Source organism: Prionailurus bengalensis, chromosome X (assembly GCF_016509475.1).
Source record: "Prionailurus bengalensis isolate Pbe53 chromosome X, Fcat_Pben_1.1_paternal_pri, whole genome shotgun sequence".
Classification (NCBI taxonomy): Eukaryota; Metazoa; Chordata; class Mammalia; order Carnivora; family Felidae; genus Prionailurus; species Prionailurus bengalensis.
This window is the reverse complement of record NC_057361.1, coordinates 116,536,722-116,554,091: the sequence shown is the minus strand read 5'-3', so window position 1 is coordinate 116,554,091 and position 17,370 is coordinate 116,536,722. Positions and strand designations below refer to the sequence as shown.

Below are 17,370 nucleotides of genomic sequence, written 5' to 3'. Positions count from 1 at the left end.
TGCACAATTTCTGAAAATTAACCAGCTTTTGTGAGCCTGTATGAGTAAACTCATAGAGATTCTTGAGAAGAACCTGCCATACTCAGTCCAGCGACAGAGAGGGTCTTCAACAGGGAGTGAGGATGTGTGGTGGATGTAAATTATTAAGCGCTAGGCAGCAGTTAGAAGAACAGACCGGGCGGGGGGGGGGGGGGGGCGCCTGGGTGGCTCAGTCGGTTAAGCAGCCGACTTCGGCTCAGGTCATGAGTTCGAGCCCTGCATCGGGCTCTGTGCTGACAGCTCAGAGCCGGGAGCCTGCTTCAGATCCTATGTCTTCCTCTCTCTCTGCCCCTCCCCCATTCATACCCTGTATCTCTCTCTCAAAATTAAATAAACATTAAAAACATGTTTTAAAGAACAGTGCTGAATTCTGCTCCCGGCTACGATGGAATAACTGGGACCACATCAGTCCTCTTGCCATGAACACTTAGAAAGTTGTGCAAAAGAAATGAAATAAAGTGTTTAGTCACTGGTCAATAGGCAGCACAAGATTGTGTCTCTGCAAGAAGAGAGGAGGGATACAACGTAAGCCCCATAATTACCCTAGATTTTTAACCTGGAGGTTCTATGGAGACCACAGTGGGGAATGGGGTGAGGAAGATCCAAGCACAGCATGGAGGACTTGCTGACTTCAAGGGACAAAGATTAGAGTTCTGGGAGGTTGAAGCACTTGAAAGAGGGAATTACACAACACACACACACACACACACACACACACACACACACACCAGCTTCAGAACTCTACACTGGGAGAAACTGTAAGAACGACCAGTAACTAAAAGCTGAAGAATTTCCAGAGTTCATACAGACTGGACTATCATTTTGATTTCTGAAAATCCAAAGCGAAGAGTCATCACTGAACTTTGAGAGAATAAGAGAGAATCTATAAAGGTAATCCTTTAGTAGTAAAGGTAAATTAGCCCGAGAATAAATGCTATTTTTAAGTCTCTCAGACAAGACTTAAAAACAAGCTTTGACCAGAGGAGACGGGCAACATGGGTGAAGGGGAGTGGGAGTGCAGGCTTCCAGTTATGGAATGAATAAGCCACGGGAATAAAAGGCACAGCAAAGGGGATAGAGTCAAAGGTGCCGTAATGGCGTTACGTGGTGACAGATGGCAACTGCACTTGTGGTGAGCACAGCGTAATGTGTAGAGATGCTGAATCACTATGCTGTACACTTGAAGCTAACGTAACCTTGGGGCACCTAGGTGGCCCAGACGCTTGAGCTTCCAACTCTTGATTTGAGCTCAGGTCATGATTCCGGGGCTGTGAGATCAAACCCCGTGTCAGGGTCCGCACTCAGCCTGGAGCCTGCTTAAGATTCACTCTTTCCTTCTGCCCCTTTCCTCTGCTCACGTACTCTCTCTCTAAAATTTTTTTAAAAAATTAAAGAAACTAGGGGCGCCTGGGTGGCTCAGTCGGTTAAGCGTCCGACTTCAGCTCAGGTCACGATCTCGCGGTCCGTGAGTTCGAACCCCGCGTCGGGCTCTGGGCTGACGGCTCGGAGCCTGGAGCTGCTTCCGATTCTGTGTCTCCCTCTCTCTCTGCCCCTCCCCCGTTCATGCTCTGTCTCTCTGTGTCTCAAAAATAAATAAACGTTAAAAAAAATTTTTTTAATTAAAGAAACTAATGTAACATTGTGCGCCAACTGCACTCAAATAAAAATTACAAAAAAAAAAAAAAGCTTTGAAAAGATTGAGCTGATACACAAGTAAATTAAGTGCATGCCAGAACAGAGTCCAAAACACTTTTAAGGAATACACAAAATCTCACACTTGACAACATAAAAATGTCAAGCAATGCTTCAAAAAATACCTGACATGCCAAGAAGCAGGGAAATAGAAATAGAAACAGACTCAGAAATGACAGAGACAAGGAATTAGCAGTCAAGAACTTTGCATAAGTTCTTAAGAATGATCAAATATTGTTTCTAAAAGAACATGAACATAATGAGGAGAGAAATGGAAGATAATAAGACCAAAATGGAATGTCTAAAGCTGTAAGATACAATATTTGAAATGAAGTTCACTGGATTAAACACCACAGAAGATCAGTGAACTTGAAGACAGCAATAAAAAGCATCCAGACTAAAACACAGAGAGAAAACAGACTAAAAAGAAATAAACAGGAGCACCTAGCTGAATCAGTCAGTAGAGCATGCAACTCTTGATCTCAGGGTCATGGGTTCGAGCCTCACATTGGGTGTGGACATTACTTAAAAATAAAAAATCTTAAAAAAAAGAAATTAACACAGTGTTGGCTTATGGAACAATATCAAGCAGTTGGAAATACACGTCTTTATTTAGAATATCAGAAAGAGAAAAGGGTGAGGATAATGGAAGAAAATATCTGAGGGGAACAAATGGCCAAAATTTTTTCAAATTTAATAGAAACTCTTAGCCATATATTGAAAGGCCCAAAGAATCTGAAACAGGATATATACAAATGAAAACCAGACCAAGGCACATCGCCATCAAATCACTGAAAAATGGTTATAATAGGAAAATCCTAAAAGTATCCAGGAAAAGAAAACATACATCATGTATGAGATATGAGATATGAGATATGAGAACTATTGCAGAAGGTATAGCAGAAAACATGCCAGCCAGAAAAAAATCCGACCCATTCACAAGAGAAAATAATAATCAATGGAGACTGACTCCAACGTGACCCAGATGTGGTGATTATTAGGTAAGACTTTTAAAGCAACTATTATCACTACATCCAATGAAGTAAAAGATAGGAAATCTCAGCAGAGAAAAGCAAACCTATGAAAGAGAAGCAAATGTAAATTCTAAAACTAAAACTATCATATCTGAAATTTTTGAAATCACTAGATGGGCTTAACAGTAAAATGGTTTTGACAGAGGAAAGAATTGGTGGACTTGAAGACGGATCAGCCAGAATTCTCAAATCTGAAGTACAGAGAGTAGAGGTTTTCTCTTTTTTTTTTTTTTTTTTTTTTAAATTTTTTTTTTCAACGTTTATTTATTTTTGGGACAGAGAGAGAGCATGAACGGGGGAGGGGCAGAGAGAGAGGGAGACACAGAGTCGGAAACAGGCTCCAGGCTCTGAGCCATCAGCCCAGAGCCCGACGCAGGGCTCGAACTCACAGACCGCGAGATCGTGACCTGGCTGAAGTCGGACGCTTAACCGACTGCGCCACCCAGGCGCCCCAGGTTTTCTCTTTTTTAATGAATAGGACCTCAGTGACCCATGGATGTTACTGGATGATACAGACCTGGTGTCCTGACGAACCATGCCAAAGATGTTCTGCCTTTGGCATTTCTGGGCATGCATGAAATTGCTGATGAGGAGAAATCAGAAAAAGAAGAGTACAACTTACGGACCGAAGTTCGGCAGGAAAGTGTACCTGGTTCCTTTGGTGGCATTCAGTTACACCTGCAGGAGTTGACTGCCATTACCCAGAAGGCTCTGCAGTCCCAGTTCTGGAAAACGAAAGCCCAGGGTGCAGCTGCCATAGCATCAATTGCAAAACAAACCAACTCCCTGATGCTTCCATATCTGGGAATGATACCAACCACCTTACTGCAAGGTCTAGCTGGAAGAACATGGGCAGGAAAGGAAGAGCTATTAAAAGCCATTGCCTGGGTGGTGACAGCTTGCAGTACACAGCTGGAAAAGCCTGGGTCCAATCAACCCGGCACAAATGAAATTCTCCAAGCTGTTCCAAAGGAGTGCTACAAAGAGAATCTTAAATACAAGATCACAGCAATCAGCTGTGTAGCAGATGTCTTGAAGGTCACCAAAGAAGACAGATACCAGGAGCTTTCTGCCCCTGTCACACCTTTTATCAAGAAGAACTCACCTGGAAGCACTGGCTTTCAGCCAAAAATGAAGATGGGAATGAGAAGGAAAAAGAGCTCCAGTTGGAATCTCTGCTGGGAGCCTTCGAGAGCCTGGGCAAAGCCTGACCCCAAAATGTGGAGACCCAATGTCATTACCATCAGGAGCTGCGCAAGTTGATGGGTGAATGGCTAAAGCTGAGCACGTGGAAAGGGCAGTTAGGAGTCCCACAGTCAATGAATGCCTTTTTGTCAGGGATTAATGCTTTTGGGAAATGAACATGCAGATCCTGAGGCTTTGGCTGAAATTCTCCTTGAAACTTGTAAATCAATCACGTATTCTTTAGAAAATAAGACCTACTCATCTGTGAGAACAGAAGCTTTCTCTGTGACAGAATTACTGCTTTAAAAACTTGAAGAATCTAAACAGTGGGAAAGTTTGACATCTGAATGCACAGCGCTCCTAATTGAGTCTTTAGCTACTATGGAGACAGACAGCAGACCTGAGCTGCAGGAGAAAGTACCATTACTGAAGAAAACACTTAAAACTCTGGAATAAATTGGAAGGGAAAGAAAGAAAGAAAGAAACAAGTGCCATGTTCATTGGGGGTTGAAATGGTGGTATTCTTTGAAAAACCAAGAGGGGGAAAGTAAAGATTAATCTGCAGCATGAATCATTCCTTGGCTGAAATTTTTGAAATGCCTTAAAAAATCGAATGCAAGTGTATGTAGGTTTCCAGGAGAAGAAAGAGAGAAAATGTGGCATAAAGAATATTGGAGGAATAATGGCTAAAACTCCCCCTAAGACAGTAAAGACATGAATTTACAGATCTTAGATGCTAAGCGAAACCCAAACAGGATAAATATGAAGAACACTGTATTCACTAGTCACATTACAGTAATATTGGTGTTATTTTGAAACATACATGTGCACCTACACATTCACACTCACACATATAATAATACTATAGAAAAATAGCAAAGAGATGAATTTTTAAAAAAATCAAAGGAATTCACTGAAAACACTGTAATCCTTAATTTGAATTGGAAACATCAGTATAAACTCATGATTCATTTTCCTCTTTCTAAAACCCACATAGTTCCTGGTTCTGTTCAGTGGAAAGTCCTAGAAATAATGACAACCCAGTAGCAATGAGCACCCCAAAACACAGATAAGTGGTATCTAAATAGCATTTTCTCCCAAAAGGAGCCAAGTCTCCTTGGAGAAATAACTGATCCTAGGTTAGAGCAATAAATCTTCAAGATGGGTCCATAATACCTCATTTTGCCAGTAAGCAAGGACTCTATCAAACACTAATAAGATCTGTCAAAAGAAACCAAAACTCAACTTTAAGGAGCTCCCATTGGCCAAAAATGAGAACATTTGAGCATCAGAAAAAACAATGACTTTGGGGCACCTGGCTGGCTCAGTCAGTGCAGCATGTGACTCTTGACCTTGGGGTCATGATTTCCAGCCCCATGTTGGGTATGGAGACTACTTTAAAAATACAAAAAAAAAATTTTTTAATTAAAGAAAAACAATGGATTAAAAAATGGTGATTAACAAAGCCATGAATTCAAAATACTTTTACCAACTTCCAGTTATAAAATAAATAAGTCACAGAGATGAAAATTGTATCACAGGGAACATAAACAATATCATAATAACACTGTGTGGTGATTACATTTATCATGGTGAGCACTAAGTAATGTATAGAATAGTTGAATCACTCTGTTCTATACCTGAAACTAATATAACATTGTATATTGATTATACTTCAATAAGAAATCCCATTCTCACCATTGGAGTTTACTAGGGAACCTATCCATCGTCTTGAAAATTGTTAAATAAAAGGAAAGAATCAAGCATCTATCATGCCTTCCCTATATGAACTTCATTTCAGGGTAACCAAATAGTTGATAAGGATAATTCTTTCTTCATGGAAAACCTCCTGCCAATAAATGCAGAAAGGATGAATGGCTTAGAAAATCACCATTTCACAGAGTATGAAATAAGGGATCTAGGAAATCATCATCACCAATTATCAAACCATTAGGTGAAATCTTGACAGGAAATTTATAATGGAGGGCTCAAGGGGCGCCTGGGTGGCTCAGTCGGTTGAGCATCCAACTTTGGCTCAGGTCATGCTCTCATAGCTCGGGAGTTCGAGCCCCGCATCGGGCTCTGTGCTGACAGCTCGGAGCCTGGAGCCTGCTTGGGATTCTGTGTCTCCCTCTCTCTGCCCCTAATCCACTCGCATTCCATCTCTGTCTCTCTCAAAAATAACGTTAAAAAAAATTATAATTGAGGGATCAAGTTGCCAATACTCAAACCCACTGATCAATGTTAACAACACTACAAAGTTGGACAACCAAGCGATATGTACCTCCCAATAATTACAGGAAATGGGAAATGCACAGTACCAACTATGAAATTACTTTTCCAAACAATAATAGTAATAAAGTAATAACCTACTCAAGCCTCTATATCTACCTCATTAGAGGAAATATGGAAGACAGAGGAACCAGGTAGAGAACATACCAATGGACGTAATCAGCCAAATCCAGTATGTGGGCAATTGTAAAAAACAAACTGGTTTCTTCAACAAATAAATGGCATAAAAAATGGAGAGTTTGTGTGTGGGAGGTGCTGTTATTATAAAAGAAGCAAAGAGGGACTTAAAAGACGTGCCAAATGCAATGTGTTGACCACCCCTGATTCTAATAAACTAAATTTAAAAAGGAAACAACACATTTTTCATGCAATCAAGGAAATTTGCCTATGATATTACTAAGGAAGTATTATCTATTCTATTCTATGTCAAACGATATTGTGGCGCTGTTTTTTTTTAAGTGTCCGTACCGTTAGCCAAGTGGCCATATGTGACAGGCAGGACTGACTTGTAAAGGAATGAGTTATCCCACTCCTAGGCAAAGATTATCTGTGGCTGCTTAAATCATTATATGACAGTTTGCTGGGTGGCTGGATCACGCTGTCACCACCGAACCAGCTTGGCAATCTTAGCATCTCCCAAATGGGACAACTAAGCACTAGGTGCCTCACGGAACCAGACTTAAAACAAGGCTTGGCACACCATGGGCACTCGGTAAACTTTTGTTAAAAGCAGTCTGCCCTCGCGGCCCTGGTCCCACCCTCCTACTCCACCCGCTCCCCGCTGCTGAAATGCTTCCCTCTGGACCGCATCGCCGATCTTCGTGCCGGCTTGGGACCGCCAACGGTCCCCTGTATCACACTGCGGCTACTGCTTCTGCCACTGCTCCCACTCCCCCTGCAGCAACTATAACAGACTCTGCTTCTGCCCCGACGACCCACGGTTCTCTCTCTTCTTGCTGCACGTGGAGGCTGACTTCTTCCTTCCCGGCACGATAGCTCTCTCCAGCGACCTTAGGAAGTCACTCGAGTTTGGCCCGGAAGCGGTCATAGCTCCTCTAACGCCTCTCCAGGTGGACGGTTCCATACGTCAAAGGCGGGGCTGATGCCACACAGCCAGGCTGGGAGTGTCTACCTCCTTGTTGTCTCCCCTTGGACCATACCACCTCTACAGATCAACTCTCTACCAGGGCACCAAATGGCTCTGGGGCCCTTCAATCCTCTCCCATCTCAGTCTGACTTCTTTGACTTCTCCGGAAACCTCCTGCACCACCCCCCCAACACCTTCTTTGCGCATGGTGAGAGGAATGGGGGGGAAGTTTTTAATCTTAGCGTCCTTGGAACCCAAATATCAATGCCGAAAGCCTCTTTATTGCTTCTCCCGGAGTTCAGGCTTGAGAGCCTTCACAAAAAAGAACCCTAGGGATCTGCCTCCACATCACAGAATTCCAGAGCTCTGTATGCAGATAGGCCCATGCAGGACACACTACTCATAGAGAAATGAAAAGCCATCTCTTCCTGGAACAAAAATGAAACACAAGAGGAGGAGGCAGCAAGCACAGGCAGTGTTAAGAATGAAAGGAAAGAGCTGAGCAAGCAAATTAAGGCCTTTTCTCTGCAAAGTAAGCCAGGCGGAGGTACCATGAGGGCTTCTGATGCTAAAGCAGCGATTAACACCCAAAATGGAGCCAGAACGAGAGCTGAGCGCAGCAGCACAAGATTTCAGCCTCCAGGAAAAAAGTTCAGGGTGAGCGAAGGGCATTTTTAACTTAATCCTGGTGAGGAGCGCCGGTTAGATAAGACACAGTTTTTGACCGCCACAGTTCAGTCATTGATAAAATCGATAAATACATATGTATATTTCTATAGTCCATCTTTCCATTAGGTATGCACACGTGTTCTTAAATCATATCTGTGCCGTTACTTTGAGAGTTTATTTTGCTTCTCTGGAAAAAAAATCTGTGACTGACTAGTCACTAGTGCCAGGTTCCTCCTCCTTCGAAAAAAATCCACAGCTCCTAGCCAAAAGGCATCACTTCCACTGGGTTGTAGACAGCCATACTGCAGACACATTGCCCAGAAAACAAACCAAACGGATAACGAGGTAAGTGTACCAGGACCAAACCAGTGGTCAACGAAGAGTTAAATGGTCTGCACCCATTCTGTCCTCTCCAAAGGATATGACAAAGTTAGAATATCTCCCCCACCCCCACCCCCACGGTAAATTACGTGCCTGCTCCCATCCCACCCACCTGCAACTGAGAAAGGGGCCATTTGTAATCTATTAACATACGGAGCGTAGTGGGGTGTATTTTTTAATCGCGGCGAACACCTGATAGCACTTACCATGCGCCGAGCCCTGCTATAAACCCATTACAAATAGATATTAACTCACTTAATTCAACTGGGAAGGCTTTGTAAGTCCACGCAGGAAGCATACAGCTACCGCTCCCTACTGCCTCCCACACCGGTCCCCTCACACCCAGCTTGTTTGTATGTCATCTAGGGAGGGGGGGGGTATGTACATTGCCACCGAATCAGACCCCCACTTATTTGTAATAAACACTTGGCAGACAGAGAAATTCTCAAAGGCTATTTATTAAGCTCCCAATATCCTTGGGGTGCGGTGTTGGGCACTGTAATTACAGGAAACATTTTCGACTCTGTTTCTTTTCTGACCGCCCGGCTGGGAGACCCAGGGAGCGGGCCATGGTAACCACTCTTCATTTTTCTGGGCCATTGTAACCCTAATGAGATCCATTCTGATTGCAATTACAACAGTGCGCAGCAGGTGAAGCCATATGGAGTGTGGTCATCTTGAGGCAGGAGCTGAAAAGGGGCTTTTGTCTCCCCGACTCCGCACATGCATTTTCTAAAATCAGGTCCCACCTGGTCCCGCCACAGCCCTATAAAGAATGGCAATTGTCTCCGGGCCGAAGCTTCGCTCCGCGCCCACGTTACAAAAAGGAAGATAATTGCTGAGTGCCTACTGTGTGCCAGGTGCCGTGCTGGGATTTTTCTCACATCATCCCATCGACCTCTCAGTGAGCTGGCTATCATGAGCAACATTCTGCTGAAACTGAGGCCCAGAGACGTCATCAGGCCTACTCTAAGTGGCACAGCTTGGAACATAACAGCACCAAATATCCTCGCTCTAATGCTTCAATGTTTTCTGTTCCAAGGGAACGTTGCCATTCTAGGTCTTTCTTTTCTCGTTGCTTGCCTTGAATAAACAGATTGTCATGAAAGATTCCCTTTTCCAGGGGGTCTCTGAGCTCTTTTGGCACCATGTTACCTAACAACTGACTGGGGGCAGCTGCTGACCAGACAGGAGCCCCCACAGCCCGCCTACCCGTGGCATGTTCCATTCAGAAAAGCGTGGGGCTGGGGGGAACAAGACTGTCTGGGTTGGAAATCTGACCCCAGAATCACACATATCATTGTGAGGCTTACACTGCTCACCAGGACTATTGCCCCAATGTAGGCTGGATGGACTGAGGTATGAAAAACCCTTTCACTGCACATAATGGTTATTTTTCATCGGAACCACAGTGACTCTTCCCTTCCCTCCCCCACATCTTCCCCCACCATGGCTAACCCAGCCAATAGCGCAGATAAAGAAAACTTAGAGTCCGCAGTTCAGGGTCACATTGGTCTATTAAAGCCTAACAAAGAGTAGAGCTTTATGCTGAAGAAAACAGGTTTACCTTGAATTTGTGAATTGAGAGGCTTTTGAAGGAGGCAGAGAAAACCTTTAATATTAGGCAAACCTATTATTCCGTAGGCTGCAATAAAACAGTATTTAATTCCAGGTGGCCACGTGGCCTAGCATGCTAACGCTCACAAGAATGTGTACTATGCAAAGAAAGGGACTTAGGTTCTAATTGGAGACTCATTGGGCATAAACACCGACAGATGACAGAACTGTGCGTGTGCACGCAAATATGGATGATGGGAAATAGATAAAATAAAATAATTTACTCTTGTCATGACCTCTGTGAAGTCCTATCATCAGGGAAGCTCCGGTCTTCCTTATGCTCTCGTGCCCCTACGCAAGAAACCGGCCTTCCATCTCACCGTCTACGCTAGGCCCCAAATCTCCGCCGTCAATCCTGTAGCTGGCTCTCTGTTCTGAAACTCCAGCGCTCAATCTCAATCTTGGCCTGCTCAGTACTGCCGTCTAGAAATCTAGAGAACAAGGCAGGGCCCCGCTGGTCTCTTTGTGGCAGGGAGAGATGCGCGCCCTCAAACCCCGGCCCAGAGCCTGGGCCCTGTCTGTCTGTCTGTCTGTCGGCAGCCTGCCTTCCGGAGCTGTCGCCACGCTCCTCTGAGGCTGGGCCTTTGCCTGGCTCGTGGCAATCCCCTCGCCCCTCCTCCACAGCCTCGTCCACACCAGGTGGGCACGTCTGGCTTAATGTCGGCAGGCTCTTCCACGCCCGGCTTGGATGCCCACCCCTCCTAAATTTCAGTATCCAGTAGAGCTGCTCAGCAGGGCCACTACCATGTCCAGTCACATGGCTACGGGCACGAAGGACAAAGTGCAGCCCCATAGACTGAAATATCTGGGGGGGGGAACAGACTGCACTTTCTCCCGCGTCAAGCTGAATCACGGCAAGCAAACGGGTTCTGGGACGGAGGAATGTTTTGGAGAGGGTACAGTATTCCACCAGCCAAGTGCTCTAATAGCCCTTCCTGTCTGTGTTCATGGGATGTGGAAGCCAGAGAAACAGACCCAGGACTGTAGGTCAAGGAAGCAATTTGTGCAGCCAGCATTACAATTCCTACTGAGGAAAGAATACAAAACCACTCAAACATGCTTGGCTTTTTTTTTTTTTCTTTAAACATCTCTTTCTCTGTAAAACTACATAAAAAGATCACGACAATAACGCGAAATTCCAAAGAGCAGAAATTTGTTTAAAAAACCTATTGGGGTACATGTATCACGGTGAGCAATAGCAATGTATAGAATTGTCGAATCACTATATTGTATACCTGAAACTAATATAACACCGTCGTTAACTCTACTGGAATTAAAATAAAAAACTCAATTTAAAAAACAGGTTGCCCTAATACCCAACGCCAGGAACAATCTATTTTTTGATCCTTTTGTTGTCTCCAGCAGCTGAACCCTGTTTTGGAGTGAGACAATTTAGAGCATCTTTAATGCCCAATGAACAACCGACTCCTTTTCCTTGTCCAATGTCTACCGGGTATTGTGACGGCAATACCCATCACAATACCCGGGCACTGTCCTTCACCGGGGATGCATGCACCAAGCTGATTCAACAGGAGTGAATTTAACAGGTGTCCCTGCCTTGCCCCCCTACCCCACCTTCGAATTCCCCAGGATCAGGGACAAAGAACAAGGGCATAGACACAACTTCAACACACTATCATTTGCCATGTACTTAAAGTTCTTACCATTTTCAAAAAGCTCTCGGGGGCCGGGGGCGGGGGGGGGGGGCATCTGGGTGGCTCAGTCTCTTGAGCGTCTGACTCTTAGTTTCAGCCCAGGTCATGATCTCACAGTTCATGAGTTTCAGCCCCACGTCAGGCTCCGCACTGACACTTCAGAGCCTGCTTCCGATTCTGTCTCCCTCTCTCTCTGCCCCTCCCCCTGACGTGTGTGCTCTCTCTCTCTCTCTCTCTCTCTCTCTCAAACATTCAAACTAAAATTAAAATTAAAAATAACAAAAGGCTCTTAGGTTAATTCAAGAAAGGTAGTAACCCCCCCACCTTGATGACTGAACATTGTTGAATACTGATGAAGCAAAAACACCCAAAAAACACCCATGGACAGATAACGAGGCTCAAATCTCACCTCTGTCTCCATAGTTATAAATAAAGTCTTTGAACCTTTATCTTCTGGGGTAGAGATTCTTCATTTACAAGGTGGAGGGATTTCCAGTGCTTTCTGGGGAGCCGCCCACTTCTAGAATTTATTGGAATTCCAAAGGTCCAACAAGAGTTGTGTTTAAAGTTGTATTGGTGGTTGAGAGGACAGGTCAGGAATGACAACTGAAAATCAAGATCTGAGTTCTGGGGTGTAAAGTTCCAGGCTCCAACTTTCTGTAGCACATCATGACCCGGGCTGATGGAGCAAAGCCTTCATTATCCCAGCACAGGAAACCCAGTGGCCGGCTTTCTGGATGATGTCAGAAAACACAGGAAACCTGGAGAACAGATTGAATTCCCTCCCCGAGAGACCACTGACACCTCTTTCCGAAACACCTGAGAGTGCTCGCCTCTGCAGCGCATATGCTAAAATTAGAACGATAGAGATTAGCACGGCCTCAGCGCTAGGACGGCACACAAATTCGTGAGGCATTGCATATTTTGTGCCGTTCCCCAGCGAACTGCCAGCCTTTGTGGATTAGCACAAAACATGGGGGGTTTGGAGAGGTCGCTCAGGGTGACTGCTCTGAGTTTGTGCCTTGCTGCTCGCAGCCAGGGGCCCTAAGACACCTAAGAGGCCCTCCTGGCCTCCTACCAGATCCTCTGTCATTGGACGTGAGACCCTACTTTGATGGCCGCCCAGTCACATTTCCATTATTAGGTTACCTAGGTAATCCTAGTAGCTTCATCTGAAGGCTTGTTCTCATTGGTTAAAAAAAAAAAAAGAAAGAAAACCACCTGAGAGGCAGTGGACATAGTAATAGCTAACATCTGTTTAGCACTTACAATGTGCCAGGCACTGACCTATGAAACAAGACCCCAAGAATCAACCAACAACCCAAAAGTTGAACAATGGGGAAGCAGTGAAATAAGTGATAGAATATCATTCATCGCTTATTTATCTCTGAGACAGAGGAAGAATCTCAAGCAGGCTCCACGATAGTGGCACCGACACGGGGCTCGAGCTCACCAAACCGTGAGACCACAACCTGAGCGGAAATCAAGAGTAGGACCCTCAACTGACTGAGCCATCCAAGCTCCCCTGCCATTCATCAATTTAAAGTGCTTTCAGGGGTGCCTGGCTGGCTCCGTTGGTGGAGCATGCGACTCTCGATCTCGGGGTTGTGAGTTCGAGCCTCATGTTGGGTGTAGGGATTACTTAAAAATAAAATCTTTTAAAAAAAATAAGTAAAATGCTTTCAAATAGTTAATGAAATAGGAACATTTACTTACTGTAGCATTATGTGAAAAATTCAGGATTCAAAAATATACAAATGGTGTAATCCCAACCATTTTTAAAACTAACACATGGAGAGGGGGCACCTGGGTGGCTCAGTCGGTTAAGCATCCGACACTACCTCAGGTCATGATCTCACAGTTCATGAGTTCAAGTCCCGCATCGGGTGAGCTTGAGCCCCACTTCGGGCTCCGTGCTGACAGCACAGAGTCTGCATGGGATACTCTCTCTCCCTCTCTGTCTGCCCCTCGGGGGACTCTCTGCTCCTGGCTCACTCACACACTCTCTCTCAAAAATAAATTCATTAATTAATTGAAAAAACCTAAAAAGTCTCATTAAACCGAGTGTGGGGTCCTTCTAAACATTGAGCCCTGTGTGACTGCATAGGTAGCATGTCCGGGAACTTGGTCCTGGTGCCAGTTAGGTATTTCTGGGTGTTAATATTATCCGTGATGGTTTCCCTTTTTGTATTTGCCTATTAGCTCCAAGTTCTATTGAGTGAACATATTTTATTTTTAGAAAATATAATGACTGAAGAAAAAAAAATATATATATATACATATAAAATGACTGATTTGTAAAAGAACCAACAAAAGGGGCACCTGGGTGGCTCAGTCGGTTAAGCGTCTGACTCTTGGTTTCTGCTCAGGTCATGGGTCTCACAGTTCATGAGTTCGAGCCTCTAGCAGGGCTCTACACTGACAGTGCAGAGCCTTCTTGAGATTGTCTCTCTCTCCCTCTCTCTCTGGCCTTTCCCTGCTCATGCTTTCTCTCTCTCTCTCTCTCTCTCAAAATAAATAAATTTAAAAAAGAAAAGAACAAAAGTCAACAGTTATCTACCCATAAGTATAGAAGAGCATGATTTGGGACACCAGTCATACTATGTCACAGGTGAGGACTGAATCTGGGATGTAGAGACAAGTGGTAATCTGGCCAGAGGGGACAAAGTCAGAAGCTGCCACAAATAGAGGGAAGGGTAACCCTGTACCTGGGACTAGGCAGATGAGACCCCAGCTGCCTGCAAAAAAAGGTCCCTGCCCCAATGTGGGCAGGGGTGAATGATCAGCCAAGTGTACAGGCAAAAACAGATGGTTCCATAGTAAGGAAGAGTCACAGTGGTGGTGGAAGTGATACAGGCCAACAGAGTGGCAACGCACTAGCCCATGTAACCCATGATGGCCACAGCAAGAGAATGTGCCAAGAAGTTTAAAACTTAAAACTGCTAAGGAACAAAAAGCGGGGAGGAGAATCCGAGTTTCAGGAGCGTAGGTGGTCGAGGCAAGGCCCAGAATGACTCTAACTTACGATTCTCTTTGTACCCTCAGGCTCGTATGAGGAGAACCACATATATTTCACTAACTTATTTAAACTAGTATTTATTGTCTCTCTCTGCCGAACTAGAGTATAAGCTATACAAGGACTAGAGTTTCTGTTTCATTCAGTATTGTACCCCAGCTCCTAGGAACATGCTTCGCACACAGTAGGCACTCGAAAAATATTTGTTGAATTGCAAGTCTGCTCCAATTCTTATGTCATGTGTGTGAAGCAGAGAATAGGGTTAGTAACGGGATAGGCCAAGTCACAGGAACAATCGAAATGGAAAAGATGTCCTTGTTTTGAACTCCAACGGGAACATGAGGGATCCCCACCTAATTATTCAGTCCCTTAATCACTCAGTGTTCATCCCAAAGGGGATGGGGGAAATATACAACACACCTATCTACATCTCATTAAGATAAATCAATTCTTGGGAATTCCCCAGAAGACAGCCGGTCTTTCCTCTTAGTTTCACGAGGTGACCCCAGACACCACACAATTTCAGGGTCATTCTGAAATTGTATTCACAGCTCCTGACGCCACATCTTCTGTGAACAGGTGGAAGGGAAACAAAGGAAAGCGATTACTGAGATGCCAAGAGCTGCGAAAGGGTTAAATACGGGCCTGGGAATGAAAAGAGGCTGTGTGGGTCCCCGCCCCGGTGGGTCCCCGCCCGGCCCGGGCCCGTAATGCAGCACCCCAGCCCCAGTGCTGTCACAATGGCTTCCAATGCCAAGAGGCAGCTCCTCCACATTTCTTGCCTAACCCCGAGCACTTGAACGAGGGAAATGTAGCCACAAACAGGCTTTTCCCCCCTTCTTTCTGGGCGCCCCCTCTCACCAGCATAATAAACAGGAAATGCCTCCAATGTTCCAACAGCATCAATGGCAGGTATTTCTCTGAATCAACAGAGAAATGCATGCACATTTCTCTCCCTTTCCATTTTCTTTCCCTGAGGCAGCATTAAAGAATGCAGTTAACCCCAGGCAAAAAAAGAAAAAAAAGAAAAAAATAGCAGCTTGGAAGAATGTGGTTACCCCTGTGGAGAAATAGACTGTCTTCAACACTGGCTGAAAATGCAGGGTCTAAGGGGTGGAACTGGAGACTCATTTACCAAAGGGCAAGAAAGAGGGAAGACGGAATTTTTCTTGACCGTGGTTTCCAGTGATGAATTCTAGGCTGCAAGTGGAGACATTCTAAAAGGCCCAGCTACCCTCTGTCCTGGCCTGCAATTAGGACAGAAGATGACATTTGAGAGTGTCTCCGTGTAGGGGCAGAATCGTGGGGTACATGCACAGGAAACAGCACGCACGGGCTATGAAGTCACCAGACCTGGCTTTGCCACAGAGATCTTGGGCAACACGCAACGCCCACAGGAGGAATGAAGTGCATCTGAGCCCAGCGGGTAGCCACCCTCCCGACCTTTTTTAAAGACAAAATACAATTTTACCTAAGACAGCACACCTGAGCTTGTAGTAGGACAAACCACCTGCTACCAAGGAATTTGAGAGGTTAAACCCAAGCGTGGAAAATATTCAGGTTTTCTCACTGCAGACAGGTGAAAACGCAGACTTAAATGATCTCTGTTAGCCAAAATAAAGCTGGTAGGGCCAGCTTCCATCACACCAAGAGGGTTTGTTCTGTGAACTTGGCTAACAATGTAGCCGTAGTGTTTGTTCCCGTAAACCTTCTACTAGCTGGATGACCCCCAGGCAGGTTAACAACCTGTCGGTGCTTTCGTTTCCTCATCTGTAAAATCGAGGTACAACACCTAATTTATAGGGATGGTGTAAAAATTAGCAATGGGGGGTACAAAGCACCTAGAACATCACAGATAGGATAGTGGTAGTGCTACAGTTATTATGTGATAGAAGAGGTGATCGAAAAGGTAATTTTGACTTGTACTTCTGCCCTTGCCCTTAAGCACTGCCAGTTTATACAGTATTTGGAAGAAGGGAAAACACAAGAAGAAGATTCGAATCATCACCGGTCTAGAATGATGCAACACCACACACATGGGCATAACCAAAAGGTGTGAAAGAACTTCCCAAACCTAGGGACGCCTGGATGGCTCAGTAGGTTAAGCATCTGACTTCGGCTCAGGCCGTGATCTCAGTTTGTGAGTTCGAGCCCTGCATCGGGCTCCGTGCTGACAGCTCAGAGCCCGGAGCCTGCTTTGGATTCTGTGTGTGTGTCTCTCTCTCTCTGCCCCTCCCCTGCTCATGCTGTGTCTCTCCCTCTCAAAAATGAATAAGCTTTAAAAAAGGAAAAAAGAACTTCCCAAACCTCTTTTGAAGTATAGTTGACATAGAGATTATGGCGAGCCAAAAGGTAAAAAAAAATATTAAGGATGGACACAGGCTCATGAGCTGCCCATAAGCATAACAGCAAATTTGAGAAGTGTAGTGCAGAAGCCAACCATGACTGAACCCGGCTTTTGCGGAGGTATGAATGAAATGGGCAGGGGAAGTGTCAGTTAAGCCTCCGACTTCGGCTCAGGTCATGATCTCGCGGTTCTTGGGTTCGGTTCGAGCCCCGCGTCGGGCTCTGTGCGGACAGCTCAGAGCCCGGAGCCTGCTTCGGATTCTGTGCCTCCCTCTCTCTCTCTCTGCCCCTCCCCTGCTCGTGCTCTGTCTCTCTGTCTCTCTCTCTCTCAAAAGTAAATAATAAACATTACAAACA

General features: G+C 45.1%; 1 non-coding gene across 1 annotated transcript; it reads left to right on the top strand.

Annotated features, from left to right (window-relative positions):
• Positions 1 to 12,476: 12,476 nt before the first annotated feature.
• LOC122478100 lies at positions 12,477 to 12,578 on the top strand. Its single transcript, XR_006295860.1, has one exon. It is a non-coding gene; the product is annotated as a U6 spliceosomal RNA (small nuclear RNA).
• Positions 12,579 to 17,370: the final 4,792 nt, after the last annotated feature.